The sequence below is a fragment of the Narcine bancroftii genome, chromosome 5, assembly GCF_036971445.1.
Source record: "Narcine bancroftii isolate sNarBan1 chromosome 5, sNarBan1.hap1, whole genome shotgun sequence".
Classification (NCBI taxonomy): domain Eukaryota; kingdom Metazoa; phylum Chordata; class Chondrichthyes; order Torpediniformes; family Narcinidae; genus Narcine; species Narcine bancroftii.
Window position 1 is genome coordinate 251,483,287 of NC_091473.1, and position 17,873 is coordinate 251,501,159.

Here is a 17,873-nt window from a genome sequence, read left to right on the forward strand (position 1 = left end):
CATTACACAAAGACAACATAGGCTTGTATCCATAACTTCACACTGCACGTCAGACAGACAGAGAGGGGGGGAGAGAGAGAGGGGAGTGAGAGAGAGAGAGAGAGAGACAGAGAGAGAGAGAGAGATATGGGGTAGGGGGGGAAGAGATGGGGTGGGGGGGGAGAGATGGGGTGGGGGGGAGAGATGGGGTGGGGGGGAGAGATGGGGTGGGGGGGAGAGATGGGGTGGGGGGGAGAGATGGGGTGGGGGGGAGAGATGGGGTGGGGGGGAGAGATGGGGTGGGGGGAGAGATGGGGTGGGGGGAGAGATGGGGTGGGGGGGAGAGATGGGGTGGGGGGGAGAGATGGGGTGGGGGGGAGAGATGGGGTGGGGGGGAGAGATGGGTGGGGGGGAGAGATGGGGTGGGGGGGAGAGATGGGGTGGGGGGGAGAGATGGGGTGGGGGGGAGAGATGGGGTGGGGGGAGAGATGGGGTGGGGGGGAGAGATGGGGTGGGGGGGAGAGATGGGGTGGGGGGGAGAGATGGGGTGGGGGGGAGAGATGGGGTGGGGGGGAGAGATGGGGTGTGGGGGAGAGATGGGGTGGGGGGGAGAGATGGGGTGGGGGGGAGAGATGGGGTGGGGGGGAGAGATGGGGTGGGGGGGAGAGATGGGGTGGGGGGAGAGATGGGGTGGGGGGAGAGATGGGGTGGGGGGAGAGATGGGGTGGGGGGGAGAGATGGGGTGGGGGGGAGAGATGGGGTGGGGGGGAGAGATGGGGTGGGGGGGAGAGATGGGGTGGGGGGGAGAGATGGGGTGGGGGGGAGAGATGGGGTGGGGGGGAGATGGGGTGGGGGGGAGATGGGGTGGGGGGGAGATGGGTGGGGGGGAGATGGGGTGGGGGGGAGATGGGGTGGGGGGGAGATGGGGTGGGGGGGAGATGGGGTGGGGGGGAGATGGGGTGGGGGGAGATGGGGTGGGGGGAGATGGGGTGGGGGAGATGGGGTGGGGGGAGATGGGGTGGGGGGAGATGGGGTGGGGGGAGATGGGGTGGGGGAGTGGGGTGGGGGAGATGGGGTGGGGGAGGTGGGGTGGGGGGAGGTGGGGTGGGGGGAGGTGGGGTGGGGGGAGATGGGGTGGGGGGAGATGGGGTGGGGGGAGATGGGGTGGGGGAGGGATGAGATGGGGTGGGGGAGGGATAAGGGAGAGAGGGGAAGGGGGGGAGGGATAAGGGAGAGAGGGGAAGGGGAGGGATATGGGAGAGAGGGGAAGGGGAGGGATATGGGAGAGAGGGGAAGGGGGAGGGATAAGGGAGAGAGGGGAAGGGGGAGGGATAAGGGAGAGAGGGGAAGGAGGAGGGATAAGGGAGAGAGGGGAAGGGGGAGGGATAAGGGAGAGAGGGGAAGGGGGAGGGATAAGGGAGAGAGGGGAAGGGGAGAGATAAGGGAGAGAGGGGAAGGGGGAGAGAGCGGAAGGGGGAGAGAGGGGAAGGGGAGGGATAAGGGAAAGAGGGGAAGGGGAAGGGATAAGAGAGACAGACAGCAGGTAGCTGGGGAAGAGGGTAGAGGGAGGGAGTGAGGGAAAAAAGTGAGAGGGAGTCAGGCAGCGGGTCGGGAGGGTGGGGAGACACAGACAGAACAAAAAATGGGAGATTCAAGCATACGGATGGAGGGGAACTCTCGAGGACGGGTGGGGGGGGGGGAGCAATGGAAGCAAAAGAGGCAAGGATGGTCTGAATTTCAGATTGATGATGAAGATCTTTAATTGGACTCTCTTGACCGACCTGCAAACTTAATTCTGTTTAATGACTGCGTGCTGGCTGAAACAGTGAGTGGAGTGGTCCCTCGTTCTTGCCTCCCTGCAGTGAGCTGACATAATTTCACACTTAACTTTCATTAAAATGAAGAGATGACATGAACAGGATGCAAGATTTCCTCTCAGTCATTTAAGTCAGATGTCTAAACTGCTTTGAGAAGAATATGTCTTTATTAAGTGAGCCGCAGAAGCAGCTGGTGAGTGAACCGGAGACCTGTAATCATAAATTAAATGAAGTCCTTCCATAACCTGTTGTTGCAAATGATGAAGAAAAATCATCTTTTCATTGAAGCAGCATCCTTTACACGAGTTACTGATGGCAATCAGCGAGGCGGTTAGCGCAACGTTATTACAGTGCCAGCGACCTGGGTTCAAATCGCGAACTATAAAGTGTTTGCATGTTCTCCCCGTGGATTTCCTCTTGGGGTTCCGGTTTCTTTCCGCCATTCGAAATGAACTGGGGGCTGCAGGTTAATTGGAAAGCATGGGCTCGTGGGCCAGAAGGGGCTATTACCCTGATGTATGTCTAAATTTTTTTGAAAATGGAACAGGTTTGACCAGCAGAGTGGTCTGACCCTGGTCCAATGTTTGTTCACGTTGGGCAGCATGGGCTCATGGGCCGGAAGGACCTGTTGCTGCGCTGTATGTCTAATTTAAATTTTAAAATGACAATGAGAGAGAGAGAGAGAGAAAGAGAGAGTTAGAAAAAGAGAAAGAGATCAGCTGGTGCCCTTCATCAAGGAAAGGCCTGGCAAGGACCTGTACAGGCATCTTACAGCCCAGGGTCAGATGTCAGAGCAGAGATCAAGGACCCGTTTGAACTAAGAAAAACTCTTTTACAACCAGACAGTCCAAGTGAATATTGTCACAATCTGTTGAAAATCGATCATTAAACAAAAAGGAATGTGAATAGGTAATTCAATTCAAACGTATCATGCGGCTTTGCTCTGTCTGCATCAGTGACAGGGATGTCCCAGTGGCAACCACTTCAAATCTGCACCCCACTCCCATGTTTGTCCATGGCCTCGTGTACTATCCCCACTAAGACCACCTGTGAATTGGAGGAACAATTGATTTTCCATCTGGGGATTCGCCAACCGGATGGCAATCTAAATTTAGAGTTAAATTTTAAATTTAGACCTTCAACACGGTAACAGGCCCCTTCGGCCCACAAGTCCATGCCTCCCAATTAACCTCCACCCCTGGTAAGTTTCGAGTGGTGGAGGAAACCGGAGCCCCCGGGGAAAACCCACGCAGGCACGGGGAGAACTCCTTACAGACAGCGCGGATTCGAACCCCGGTCCCAATCGCTGGCGCTATAACTGTGTCTACACTAACTGCACCACTCATCAACACCGACTTATCTGGTTTCAAGAGGAATTCCGCCCCCCCCCCCCCCCCCCCCATTGCTTGCTGGTGTGCCTTCCCTCCCTTATCCACCTATTACCTCCCATTATGGCATTCCTGCCCCTGCCCCTCCCCCCCACCATTTGGTTCGGGAGCCAGCTAACATTTTTCCATACCTTGATGAAGGGCTCGAGCCCAAAATGTTGCTTCTGTATCTTGATCTTTGCTATATAAAGTGCACTGACCAGCTGAGTTTCCCCACGTTGTGTTTTTACATTCACCAACCTGTAGTCTATGAGAATGAAAGGAACATAAACAGAACAATGCAGTTCTCCAGTAATCCCTACAATTATCCTGGTCAACTTCACCTTTCATGGAATTTCAAGATTCATTATTGTCATGTAATAGAACAGAATATGTAATATTACACAAAGTGGTCTTCTGCCTGCCTGTGGAATCAAAGCCTGATCGATCAATGGCTGGATTCTGCTTCAGCATTCTCCAGTAATGGGGGTTCACTTCAGAAAGAGCAAGAGCACAAACTAAGCAAGTTCCACTTGGTTTCTGACATCAAAGGCACTCTGGAGAGAACATAAGAAACAGGAACAGGGGTCGGCCATCCAGCCAGTCGAGTCTGCTCCGCCATTCAATGAGATCACGGCTGGTCTCCACCAACCTGCCTTTTCCCTATATCCTTTATTATGGAGAAACCTATCCAATCTCGCCTTAAATATATTTACTGAGGTCACCTCCACTGCTTCAATGGGCAACGATTTCCATAGATTTATCGGCCTCTGGAAAAAGCAGTCCCTCTTCATCTCTGTCCTAAATCTACTACCCTGCATCTTGAGGCTATGTCCTCAAGTTCTGATTTCCCCAACCAATGGAAAAAACTTACCAACCTCAATCCTATTGATCCCTTTCATAATTTGTTTATGTTTCTATAAGATCCCTTCTCATTCTTCTAAATTTCAGCGAGTACAGTCCCAGACGACTCAGTGTCTCCTCATAGGCCAACCTGGAATCGACCTGGTGAACCTCCTCTGCACCGTCTCCAAAGCCAGTACATCCTTCCTCAAGTAAGGAGACCAGAATTGCAGGCAGCTCTCCAGATGCGGCCTCACCAGTACCTTGTAGAGTTGCCGCATAACCCCTCTGCTTCTAAATTCAATCTCTCCAGCCCAAGGTCAACATTCCGTTTGCCTTCTCGTCAGCCCGCTGCACGTGCAAGCCAACCTTTTGCTCTTCCTGGACGAGCACTCCCACGTCCTTCTTCACGGCAGCATCGCTTGCCACATAAATAATATTCTGATCTTCCATTCTTCCTTCCAACATTACACTCTGGCACTTTAACTGCGTCTACACTAACTGCGCCACTCATCAACGTCGACTTATCTGGTTTCACATTTACCAACATTGTACTCTGTCTGCCAGACCCTTGTTCACTCTATATCCAGATTTAGAGAGCATCCACTTCAATTAGACTCCAGGTCACATCTTCCTTTTAAATCCCGGACACCCGTTCCTGATCCACTGTAGCCCCTTTTTTGGGGTAGGACACTGGGTTTTAAGCACCATGGTTACAGAGGGCCTGATAGACTTGGCCTTCACCTTGAACAAGTCACTGAGATCTGGCCCTCACACTGCAAGAACCCCAGGCGTCAGTCACTGAGGAAGGTGTCAGCCTGGAAACAGATGGAGCTCATGCCTTTTATCTATTACCAGTTTTTGTGGCCGAGGAAAATTCCCTTCAAATTGGAAGAAAGCAAAGCCAATAAACAGAGGTCACGTGGGAGCAGTAACGTGAGACGAGAACATCTCACATTGTGCAGCAAAAAATATAAACACCGTTATGCACTTGTTTAAAATCCTATCACGCCGGAGATGTCTCAAGATCGAAGGATCCTTGTCATAAAATAACACATTTTGATACACTTTGACTTTCGTTACATGTTCCTCATTTATTTTTTTCCCCTCTTTGTAAAGTAGATCGAGAGTCACCATTAGTTTTGCCCAGCCAGCCTTGCAGTCCGAGAGTCCCAGAGTCACTGAGTGTCTTCGCCTCCACTCTTCATCACGTCCAGCAGTGTGGGAACCAAATGTTTGGGTCTCCAATGTGCACAGAATCAAATTGTTTGGCCTAAAATGACACAGCTGGTTAAACGAGGTCCAAACCACCAGTAGAACCTGTGGCGTGACATCATACAGAATACAAGCTCCCGTCTGTGAAACAGTACTGCTTCACAGACACTTTGGTCTCATCAATAGCCCCTTTCACACTGGCACCATGTCCCAGTGATTGACGGCCAATCTACCAGTTAAGGGTGCAGTGTGAAAGCTTCTTAATTGGCACACAGGGATCAGATCACGCCGGGGTAATACTACCTAGATCATCCCAGTGTCTGATGATGTCTGTGTGCTGATTACCCCAGTGTGATAGGGACATAGGGTATCCTGGGATAAAGTAGTGACATGTTGATTATGTTTTTGCGTGAGTGCAGGATCGTGAAGGAAACAAAAGATTAAAAAGGTATAAACATTGCCAACCCATATAAACATTTATAAATGTCTAAAGGACTGTGGGGAAAGTAGCAGCAGGAGAGAGAGATATGGTGGATCTGCCTTCCCAGAATTCTGTGTGGCAGAGAAACCCCTTTATGAGTGCTCCTTGCATACAGCCCTTTCCCAACCACACGGAATTCTGGGAGGGCAGGTCTGCCATTGCTCTCCTCCTACGGCTTTTATAAATTGTGCACTATTGCTGCTAGGACTTTCCCACGATGTTTATAAATGATGCGCTATACTTTCCAACAATCTTTTATAAAATTATAAAGGTTTATATAGGTTGGCACAACAACAGGGGCTCAAGGGCTCATAAAGTTTAATCATGTCATAATTAGGCATGATCAATTTTGTTTAAATTCAAGATCAAATTACAGTGCTGAATTTAGGGGAGGTCCACCATCACTCGATGCGTCACTCAGACGTCACCGGTGGAGTGCAGATCCTTTAACCGGTTCATTGAACGGCCTTAACTGGTTCACTGAATGGCCAATCTATTGGTTCGCCAGTAGATTCACTTGGGAATTCACTTCAGAACTGACTTGGGAAGATTTTTGATTACCCTTCAGCCTGGAAAGCAGGCTATCTCTGTGCTAAAACTAGTCCAATATATAAAAAAAAGAGAACACCTGACTTTTGAAAAGATTTTTGACTTGTGAAAATTTTACTGCTTCTCAGAACTTGTTTTTATTTTGTTACAAGAAGCTGGAATAGGCTGGCACTTTGAAAGTGTCGGAAGCTGAGGAGTGAGTGATCTTATGCAGGTTTACAACATCTTACCTGAGCACAAACGAGGTGAATAGATGAGAGGAAAAGGATTTAAAAGGGAATTCACAAGACCATAAAGCACAGGAGCAGAATTAGGATATTCAGCCCATTGTCTGTCCCACCATTCAGTCATGAGCTGATCCATTTCAGCCCCTCTGCCCAGGCTTCTCCCCATAACCTGAGATGTCCTGGCTAATCAAGAACCTATCAATCTCTGCCTTCAACACACTCGGCCTCCACAACTGCCTGTAGCAACAAATTCCAGAGATTTGTGACCCTCTGGTACGACCTGTAGTCGTGCCCTCTTGTTCTAGACTTTCCCACCATGGGAAACAACCTTTCTACATCTACTCAGAAGGCCAAAGAGTGTCCTTTATTTTAAGATTGAAGATACATCACCAATGTTTCAGGCTTGAATCCTTCACTGAAGTATGTTCAATGTTCTTTCATTGGGCACAGGTGGGGTGGCATGGTTAGCTTCACAGTCAGCACCACGCTGTTAAAGCACTAGCAACAGGGCTTCGAATCTGGTGCCATCTGTCAGGAGTTTGTACGTTCTTCCCGTGACTGCATGGGTTTTCGCTGGGGACTCTGGTTTCCTCCCACCCTTCAAAACTTACTGGGGTTTTTAGATCAATTGGGTGTAATTGGGTGGCCCACACTTGTGGACTTTAAGGCCCTGTTACCATGTTGTACGTCTAAATTTAAATTGTGCAGATCCTTTCTGCTGAGAGGTTACACTGGAGCACAGATCCCCTTGGACACAAAATCTCAATACACAGTTTCAAAGGAGTTCTAGGTCAATGTTAGATATCACAAACAGATAATCTGGTCAGTGCCACACCCCTCTTTGTGGGCACACTGGCAGTTTCCTATACAACAGCAATTGTATTTCTAAAACATTTCATTGGACTGTTACACCCTGTGAAATCCGATATACGTTCATATTTCCTTAAACCGGATTTAGTCTTCATCGCATTTAGTCTTCCTGCAATTGCTGGAGAACCTGCCCGCACTGGGACTCAATGACCCTCTCTGCAACTGGATACTGGACTTCCCAACGGAAAGGCCAATCTGTCCGGGTCAGCGGCAGACGGTCAAGCACCATCGCGCCGAGCACTGGCGCGCCTCAGGGCTGTGCGCTCACGCTGCTGACCCACGGCTGCATCGCCAGATCCAGCTCCAACAGCATTATCAAGCTTGCAGGTGCCCCAACAGTCGTTAGCCTCGTCAACCATGACGAGTCACACTCCAGAGAAGAGGTGGAAAAATCTCTCATCACAGAGCGAGAGCAAAACCCTGAGCTTTTTTTTTTAATTTTTTATTTTTCACACCATAAATCACAATAGCCATGATATACACTTTTTCTTTTCCACACATTTACAGTGACTTTTTCTCCCCCCCCCTCCCTCCTCCCAAGTCACCCCTCCACCCCCCCCCTCTCATCCATTTTAGGTATATAATCTAGGTTGCATTAATTCAGTCAGACAATGTTGTCATTCAACAAAAATACACCAGAAATTCTACTGAGTCCATTCTTTTCTTTTCTTCTCCTTCCATCAACTTAGGTAATGTTTGTTTCCGGTAGGTTTTCGCTATTGTATTTAATGTAAGGCTCCCATACTTGTTCGAATATTTCAATATTATTTCTTAAACTATATGTTATTTTTTCTAATGGAATACATTTATTCATTTCTATATACCATTGTTGTATTTTCAAATTATCTTCCAATTTCCAGGTTGACATAATACATTTTTTTGCTACGGCTAGGGCTAAGTAAAAACCTGAGCTTCAACGTGGAAAAGGCAAAGGAGATGATTTCGGACTTCAGAGGGGCCAGGGACGACCACCCTCACTACATATTAATAGCTACAGGTATATATACTCCATATATATCATTTGTCTGTGCGTGCATTATGCCTTCCTGCGTGTTCTGTACCGAGGACCGGAGTACGCTGTTTTGTTGGATTGTCCTTGTACAAAAATAATTAACTTGAACTCTTGCATGATGTGAAAATCATCTTTGACCCACCTTCACAACCAATGACCAAAAACCTGACGTGGAAATGCAAAACATCAAAACTAGCTGCCAGGTAAAGGAAGAGGCAGAAAGAGCTGCCACGGGTGGAATGGACTTAATTTCTTGTTCCTATACTGTGGGTTTGCATGATATTTCTGGCATGTTCACCAAAAAACAAACATTCTGGTTGTACATTTGAGGATGAAGTGTCACATCGGCCTACCTTTTCTGTTTTTAGAAGCATGTCGATTTTCTGGCAGCACTGCTCACATTTACTGGTTTTGCAACCTGTAAAATGAAACCACCAGTCGCTGATCCTTCGGGAAGCACGGCTTCAAGATTTGGAGGAGTCGATTTTGGACGGGGATGAGGAGAAACTGCTTCTCCCAGAGAACAGCAGATCTGTGGGATTTTCTGCCCAAAGGAAGCACTGGAGACTGACACATTAAATGTACTTGACCCAGACAGAGTTTTGAACAACAGCAGGGGAATTACTGGAGAGTTAGTGGACCATCGCCTTCCCAAGATCGTGTTATATGGTGAGCTCTCCACTGGCCACCGTGACAAAGGTGCACCAAAGAAGAGGTACAAGGACTGCCTAAAGAAATCTCTTGGTGCCTGCCACATTGACCACCGCCAGTGGGCTGATATCGCCTCAAACCGTGCATCTTGGCGCCTCACAGTTTGGCGGGCAGCAGCCTCCTTTGAAGAAGACCGCAGAGCCCACCTCACTGACAAAAGACAAAGGAGGAAAAACCCAACACCCAACCAACCAATTTTCCCCTGCAACCGCTGCAACCGTGTCTGCCTGTCCCGCATTGGACTTGTCAGCCACAAACGAGCCTGCAGCTGACGTGGACATTTACCCCTCCATAAATCTTCGTCTGCAAAGCCAAGCCAAAGAAAAAAGTGGAGTGCAGTCTACAGCCAGATCAGCCGCGATCTAATTGCATGGCAGGGCAGGGTCAGTGGGCTGGATGGTCAACTCCTGCTCCTGTTTTTCACAGTATGATCCCTCCTTTTTTTTAAAAAATATCAAATTCCACATTTTTATTGAATTTAAATTCCCCAGCTGCTTTAGTGAGATTTAAACTCTCCTTCCAATCAATGCAGCTAGTCCAGTAACTACTGTACAACTATGACTGACAAGCATCTGGGGAAAGGCTCAATGTCAAAACCACAACTTTAAGACAGCCGAATGAGTTAAATTCCTCTGCATTGTATTAGATTTCAGGGATTTCTTTTATTAATGGAAGTAATTCTGCAGGTTTTGGTTTTCATCCAGCAAAAACCAGAACCTTGCGGCTTCATGTAATTGATAGCTAAATTAACATTTTAAAATTTTAATGATTCTACACAGTCGAAGGTCCTTCCTGCCCATGAAAGCCTGTGCTGGCCAATTGCACCCAGTCAACTCACCAACTCCATAGGTCTTTGGAATGTCAGATGAAACCGGAACACCCAGAGGAACCCCATGTGAACTCACGGAGACGGTACAAACTCCTTACGGACTGCACCAGATTCGAACCCGGGTTGCTGGCTCCGTAATAGTGTTGTGCTTACCGTTCATTGTGACAAGATAGTTAGGATCGCTAAATGGTCAGGTCTTAAACTAATTGTACCCAAAATTACATAGGTGGTTAAGTTTTAAATAAATCAAAATTCAAATTTTTTGTCAGACCACATACACGACATTACATACAACTCTGAGATTCTTTTTCCTGTGGGCCAGGCAGAATTTTTTCTTCTCGGTCATACAAAAAAAACTGTACTCAAGAAAGGATACGTTTACAAAAGAGATAAATGTAAACAAAGAGATGCAAACTGTTCAAAACAGAAAATAAATATTCAGTAATAAATAGCATGCCATGCAAGTGTCTTTAAATGAGTCCCTGATTGAGTTTGTCGTTGAGGAGTCTGATGGTAGAGGGGGAGCAGCTGTTCCTGAACCTGCTGGTGCGATACCGCTTTCCTGATGGCAACAGCGAGAACAGAGCGTGTGCTGGGTGGTGGGGATCCTTAATAATCGCTGCCGCTCTCCGACGGCAGCATTCCCCATAGATTTTCAAGATAGTGGGGAGGGTTTTGCCCGTGATGTCCTGGGCTGCGTCCACCATCTTTTGCAGGGCTTTACTCTCAGGGGTATTGGTGTACCAATAACAGGCCATGATACAACTGGTCAGCACACTTTCCACCTTGCATCTGTAGACATTTGGGAAGGATTCCAATGTCATTCCAAACCCCCGCCAAGTCCTGAGGAAGTCGAAGCACTGACATGCTTTCTTCACGAAGACATTCATGAGTTGGGACCAGGTAAGATCCTCTGAGGTCATGACTCTCAGGAATTTAATGTCCTCAATCCTCAAAGCACTTATCACCATCTCTGGACACCGCAGAGGACCCTTTAGCCCCTGAGGGCATTAGGTTCATTGTGACAGTCCTGTTGTTGTTACTTGACCAACATCCAAAGTTCAGCACAAGATAGACTCTTGGTAGCAGCTGGGAATTTACACGGAGAGGAAAAGTTGAGAGGGATAAGGGCCAACTGCAGGCAAATGAGATGAACTCAGACATCTTGGGCAGCATGAAGAAGTTGGGCTGAATGTCCAGTTTCCATTTTGTACAGATCTATGGCTCTACATTAAACAATGGCGCACAATCACCACAAAACTCCTGGGTAATTTGTTGCATAAGTTGGACCCAACTCAAGACTCATCAATGATCCTGAAGGGCCTCCTCCATTCTGGATCATTAGGGACAGACAATAAAAATCCATACCAATAATAGCTCCACCTTTTCCCGCATCGTCCTGCAAATTGCGAGTTCCATAGCTAAATAGGGAATTCGACAACCCAGCTGTACAGAAGAGCGGTACGGTGAGCTTAGCACTGCTATCGTGCCAGTGACCTGGGTTCGAATCTGGCGCTGCCTGTTAGGAGGGCGCACGTTCTTCCCGTGAGCTGCGAGGGTCTTCCCACGCTTCAAAAATGCACAGGGACGGTTGGTTAATTGGGCAGCATGGGTTTCAATGGACAGAATCGGCTTCCACAATGTTGTAAATAAAAATTACTTAAAAAGCAAAGTGTAAAACAATACGATTCACCAAAATAACAAACCACAAAGCAACCACAAACAGAATCTCACCTTTCATTTCGGGATAATATACAGTCTTGCAGACTTGCAATCATGAACATTTCTCCCATCCTCTTTGCCAGAAAACATCTGCTGGTAATGTGGACTTGCATCTCTTCTTGCCTTATCACCTCGCCTGTTGCAATTCCACCCACATTTCTCAATTTAAACCGCCCTATCATAGCATTTCCCTCCTTCGTTCCATTTCTACACCCCTGCTCATTCCCCCAGATTGACAAATTTGCGGACCAAGTCGTTGAACTGAGAGCGAGAACCTGGTCGGGAGGCGCTAGAGCCACAATCTTGCCCTTAACGTCACCAAGACCAAAGAGTTTCTTGCCGAGTTTAGGAAAGGCAGAAGGAGGACGCACCTGTCCGCACTGATGGGACAGAGGTTGAGAAGGTTAGAACCTTCAAGTTCCTGGAGGACTACGTATCAGAAGACCTCCCTCAGAGGCAGCATAACCAATACAACCACAAAAAAAGGCACACTACTTTCTAAGGAGATTTGGCATGTCACCGAATACTCTACCAAACGTCTTCAGGTGCATTGTGGGAATATACTGACAGGAAGCGCCACAGCTTGATTTGGTAATTGGACTGCCCACAACACAGAGGACAACAGTATACCCAGATCCATCACAGGCCCCAACCTCCCATCTATTGCAGACGTCTATGCGAGGCACTACCAAGAAGCAGGCAGCCAACCTGGTCACAACATTTCTCACTGCTACCTCCAGGTAAAAGTTACAGTAGCCAGAAATTCAGCACCTCTCGGGTCAAAATAGTTCCTTTTTAACAGCTATCAAGTTCGTGAACCTCCCCCCCAACCCCTCCCCCCCATTACACTAATCATAGATTGCACCAACAGACTGCACTATTGCCGAGTCACTTTAACTGAAATCATGAAAATCCGTAGACACTGCAAATGTAGTAAAAAACACAAAGCTGGAGAAACTCAGGAGGTCAAACAGTGTCCTTTATATAGTAAGGACAGAAATACATAACCAATGTTTTGGCCTTGAGCCCTTCAAGGTATGGAAAAATGTTGACTGGCATCCGAACAAAAGAGTGGGAATGTTTGGACATGTTACTGCATTTCATGTTACAGAACATAATATTACACAAAATCACCTGCTGTAAGGCATTAGAGTCGCCCCTTACAGTAAGCGAAGCAAAAGAGAGTCTCTTCGGAGACACTGAGGGTAAGTAGATTCACCTCCAGCGCTCCCGCAGCCGCACAGGGCTCCAGCTCGATTTATCAGTAACTTGAGCCCCAGATCCAAATCTCCAACACGATCAGGAAGCCATCAGTGTCCGAAGCCCTTCTGGAGCTCGAATCTCAGCTCCGATACTTGGTTCCCACGAGCCAGTCTCCAGCAGCCTGTGTGGGTTTCCCAACCGCAAGTCAACCACAACCCGTGTGGGTCCTCCAATCACTGAGCCACTCGCTAGTCCGCTGTCACGGTCACCGTCCTGTTGGATCGCTTCAACTTCTTTTTTTTATTTTTCACACCCTGCTTCTCCTTCTCAACAGGGGAGTGCTCCCCCCTCCCCCCGTTTCCAGTGCCCTCAGCCGGACCGCTGCTCTCCTGGAGTCTGCAACTGCTTGAGTCTGTTGCCGACCACAGGCATGCAGACCCCATGGTTGCTGGGTGGTGGAACCATTCTGAGCAGTTGCACCATCACTGCTCTCCCGGGTCTGCTCCAGCAGCACTGCTGTTTTGTTTTAAGAGCACCCAACCCAACCACCCTGGTCACGGAGACATTCCTGCGTCCAGATTAGGAGCACTACAACCCACTTGTTCAGCATTACCCCCTTAGTGGGGGGGAGGTTCACGAACTTGATAGCTGTTAAAAAGGAACTATTTTGACCCTAGAGGTGCTGAATTTCTGGCTACTGTAACTTTTACCTGGAGGTAGCAGTGAGAAATGTTGTGACTAGGTTGGCTGCCTGCTTCTTGGTAGTGCCTCGCATAGACGTCTGCAATAGATGGGAGGTTGGGGCCTGTGATGGATCTGGGTATACTGTTGTCCTCTGTGTTGTGATCAGTAAAGTCTGGGCATCAGGATAGTCCAATCTTGAGAAATAAATTTTATCCAGAATTTGGATGAGGACTTTCAAAGAGGAGGCATAATTTAGGCCTTGGGACTACACAGCCCAATGTGCTCCATTATAAAGAAACATCTCTAGGATTAGGTTTCGCTGCCTGAAGGTTCAGAGAAAACACTCTCAAAATTTCCAGCCGAACTGACCTAGCCATGATCTGTTATTTTTACCCCTTCCAGAGGGTTGCATGGGCCCAGAGGAGCAAGGAGTGAAACACACAGCGAGTCTGGCCTTACATCAAGTGCTCATTGCTGAACAATTTTATTCCCAGAACATTGGGCTCTGCACCTTTTTCAGTAGGTGACTGAATGCTGATAAAATTGTACTAACCCGATAAATAACTTGTACTGAAGGAGGAACGTTTAGGGGAGACATCAGGAGGAAGTTGTTTTCTCCCCCCCCCCCCCCCCCCCCCCCACTTTTACACGCAGAGCTGTGGGGGCCTGGAATGCCTTGCCAGAGGGTGATGGTGGAGGTTGGAACATTAGGGGCATTTAAGAGACTCTGAGACAGACACATGGATAAAAGAAAAATAGGTTACGAGGTAGGGAGGGTTTTGTTTCTTTCCGTGGGAACATCTAGGATGGGCCGAAGGGTCTGTACTGTGCTGTAATGTTCTAAGTTCGATGAAAGCAACTTCATTTATATGTGAATGCCATCATTTAGGTTGCTAATTTTCATCCAATAAAGAAAGGAGCAAGTTTACCTTGCACCTAGAGTAAACCAGTGGGGACTTTTTATTAAATATCAGTGCCTACAATTAGTCTCCACTCACCACACTTCGGATGCGCTGTTCAGACAGGCCAAGACACCGTTTGGATTCATGCGAGACCACACAAATGCAGTTTTTTCTCCACAAATATTACCGCTTGTCCCTCAGTCGGAGTCAGGAAGGGTCAGAAGAGGTCAGGTCAGGGTTTGCATTGCTCAGTGTAACTTTTCTATGGTTTAATTCATTTTGAGGAGAGAAACAGAAGGGGGAAAAGGATGGAGTCTCTTCTTCTCCACCCAGACTGTGGATGATGTGAAGCATTGGGGTAGGGGTGGGGGTGGGGGGGGGGGGGGAGGAAACAGAGAACAACCAGCTAATGGCTGGTATCCTTTTCAAAGTGAGTGCACAATACCAACAGACTACATTTGCAAACAATACCCAAAGGTTGTCAAGAGGATGGGTGTCAGCAGTGGGGTTTTACGGCCCCAATCAGTGGTGGGAAGGGTTGACGAGCAAGGGTGGGGGGGGGGGGGGAGGGGTTCTGCAGCGAGGGACCAGAATCTCCTTTTACCACAGCCAAGGAAAGCAACGTGGAAAATAAAACCAAGGTTAAATCATCCAGACACGTTTTGAAACCACTTCAATTGAGGGATTAAGAGACCACCTTTCAAAGCAATTTCTGAAGAATTATGGATTTCTAGTGAAATAAAACACAGAAATGTCACATGACCTTTGCAAGGGTGACTGGGTGCATTTTGTGTTTCGTGGGAACACCCAGTTAAACCTTAGTGCCTGGCGTGCAAAATCCAACGTGACAACTGTCAATGTCACTGCAAGGTTAGAAAATCTGCAAAAATTCTTCTCACGTTTGTGCAGCTAAAAAAAATCCCTTTGAAGTTGCTTTGTCCTCTTCCCTCCAATAACTACAGCAAGACAACAATGGCCTGGATTTTGCCAGCACACCCATAGCGCGCCATCACTACACCACCCGCCCCCTCTCCCCCCAAATGTGCTTACGGATAATTAGCGAACCATTTCAGTTCGTTCCTCCCATGGCCCTTGTGAGCGGGGCAGCCAGAATTAACATGAATCACTTTAAAGTCGTTGTTTAAAAGTTCGTAAATTCTATTCACATTCACACACAAAGATAGATCGATGAGATAAGAATTTAAAGGCAATGTAATTTTTCTTCCAATGTCCCTCTTTGAGTAAGTAAGAAACGAGACACCGCACGGTTTTAAAATAAAAATAGATGATTTCGCGACCAGGAGCTGTTTGGGAGTAATTGTAATTTAATTGCGCATTTACAAACTCATTTGAAAGAACCTGCTCAAACATTTCTTTTTAAATCATCTCATTTAACAGTTATCTGGTTCTTCAACCCCTCCACATCATACTAACCATCGCTATATTCCAGAAACATCTGGCTGCACCACTAAAATACCACTAACTGCAACTGTCTATTTATTCTTTTAGATTTATTATCTCATTTTTTGTATCGCGTTATATTCTGGTAAATTAATCTGTACTGTCGTTGGTGCATCTTACGCACCTGTGTGGCTGCAGGAAATAAGAATGTCAATGAGTCCCTGATTGAGTTTGTCGTTGAGGAGTCTGAGGGTGGAGGGGGAGCAGCTGTTCCTGAACCTGGTGCGAATCATGTGGCACCGACACCTCTTTCCTGATGGCAGCAGCGAGAACAAAGCGTGTGCTAGGTGGTGTGGATCCTTGATGATTGCTGCTGCTCTCTTATGACAGCGTTCCCCGTAAACATCCTCGATGGTGGGGAGGGTTTTTACATGTAATGTCCCGAGCTGTTTCCACTACCTTTTGCCGGGCTTTACACTCAAGCATATCGGTGCTCCCATACCAGGTCATGATCCAGCTGGTCAGCACAGTTTCCACCGCACCTCTGTGGAAATTTGCCAGGGTTTCCGATGTCGCGTCAAACCTCCACAAACTCCACGAAAGAGCCAGTTAGTTCTGACAAGAACCGAATGATTTTTGCATTTGACAGCACGTTTACAGACACAGGAAGTTCCTGTCCAATTGGACTTCATTTATACCGAGCATTGATAATATTGCAACAATTTTCCACGCAACTTTGTCAAAATCCTTTGGGCGATCACATCTCCAAAATTTTGCGTTCAGAGTGATATAAATCTTGGCACAACTTTCACAATGAATAAAGGTTCCAATATTCATTCAGGTTAAACTCCAAAGCTGCAATAAAAGTTGTCTTTGACTGTTAAATTTCAATATTTGCCACAAATTAAACATTTTAGGCATTTATTCTGATTTTTTTTTAGTTTAAATTCTCATGACAGCATACAATTAGAGAACAAGGAAGCGGTTAATATTAAAACAGTGGTTCTGCCAGAGGTACTGTAACAGTAGCGTTGCCACTTGTGCAGACCCAGGAAAGCGGAGACACAGTGCTGCTCTGAAGGCCTCAACTGCCCAGTCCCAATGCCAGCGGCTCTCTAGTTAAACGGCCTGTTAGAGGTGCTGAAGGCGTTTTTTTTTAAATCCTGCCACCACTGGCCTGTGCCCAGATGACGGCGCCCATGTTCGGCAGCAGCCACGATGGGGTTGCAGCCTCCAGGAAGCAGCGGACCCAGTGCAGGATACCCCTTTCCCTCTCATTGAGAGGGAGAAGCAGAGGAGACGGCCCGACAGGGCGGCAGACCAGCAAGGGGCTCAGCGGCTGAGGGACCCACACAGGCTGCGGGTGACTTGCGGTCGGGGGACCCGCGGGGAGGGGCGCTCATGGGAACCAGGTATCGGAGCAGGAATTCAAGAGGGTGGCTGATGGATCGAACAGGTGTCTGTGCGGCTGCGGGAATCGCTGGAGACGAATCCACGGACACTCAGTGACTCTGAAGGGACTCTCTTTTATTCCTCTTTCTCCTGTACCGTAATGGCAGCTCTGTCTATCTTGTGGCAGGCAGAAGACAATTTTGTGTAATATTACATGTTCGATACTATTACATGCCAATAAAGGAATCTTGAATCTAAAATATTTTATATAATCACCTGTCAATATAAACATCAACCAATCTTTAACCTACCATAAATCATTAGTTACATTTGCAAGAAAAAAATAGAAATGTGCTACATTTTTATTTATGAAATTGGATCTTTTCTGATCAACTAGTGGTGAATTTGACGTGAATGATTTATATCAAACCAGGTCAATAACGTTCCAGTAAGCAGACTAGAGACAACTTTCCCAGAATTTGATTGATCATTAAGGGGCAGATGGCCATAACAGACAAAATTCTCTTCCCAGCAGACGTGCTTGGATACCACTGTCAATTTAGCAGTTAACACAACACTATTACAGCACCAGCGGTCCAGGTTCGAATCTGGCGTTGTCTCTCGAGAGTTTTGGGGTTTCCTCTGGTTTCAAAATGTACGGGGTTGTGG

At 47.5% G+C, this 17,873-nt stretch overlaps 1 protein-coding gene across 3 annotated transcripts in view; it reads right to left on the reverse strand.

Annotated features, from left to right (window-relative positions):
* The window catches only part of LOC138765193 (solute carrier family 45 member 3), a 139,102-nt gene that overhangs the window by 64,468 nt on the left and 56,761 nt on the right, over positions 1-17,873 (reverse strand). Inside the window, exon 2 of one of the 3 annotated variants that reach the window (XM_069942121.1) lies at positions 3,316-3,431. The exons of the other annotated variants lie outside the window; for them this stretch is intronic. The gene's annotated coding sequence lies outside the window, so the exon portion shown is untranslated. The remainder of the gene's footprint in view (positions 1-3,315; positions 3,432-17,873) is intronic. 3 annotated transcript variants of the gene reach the window in all.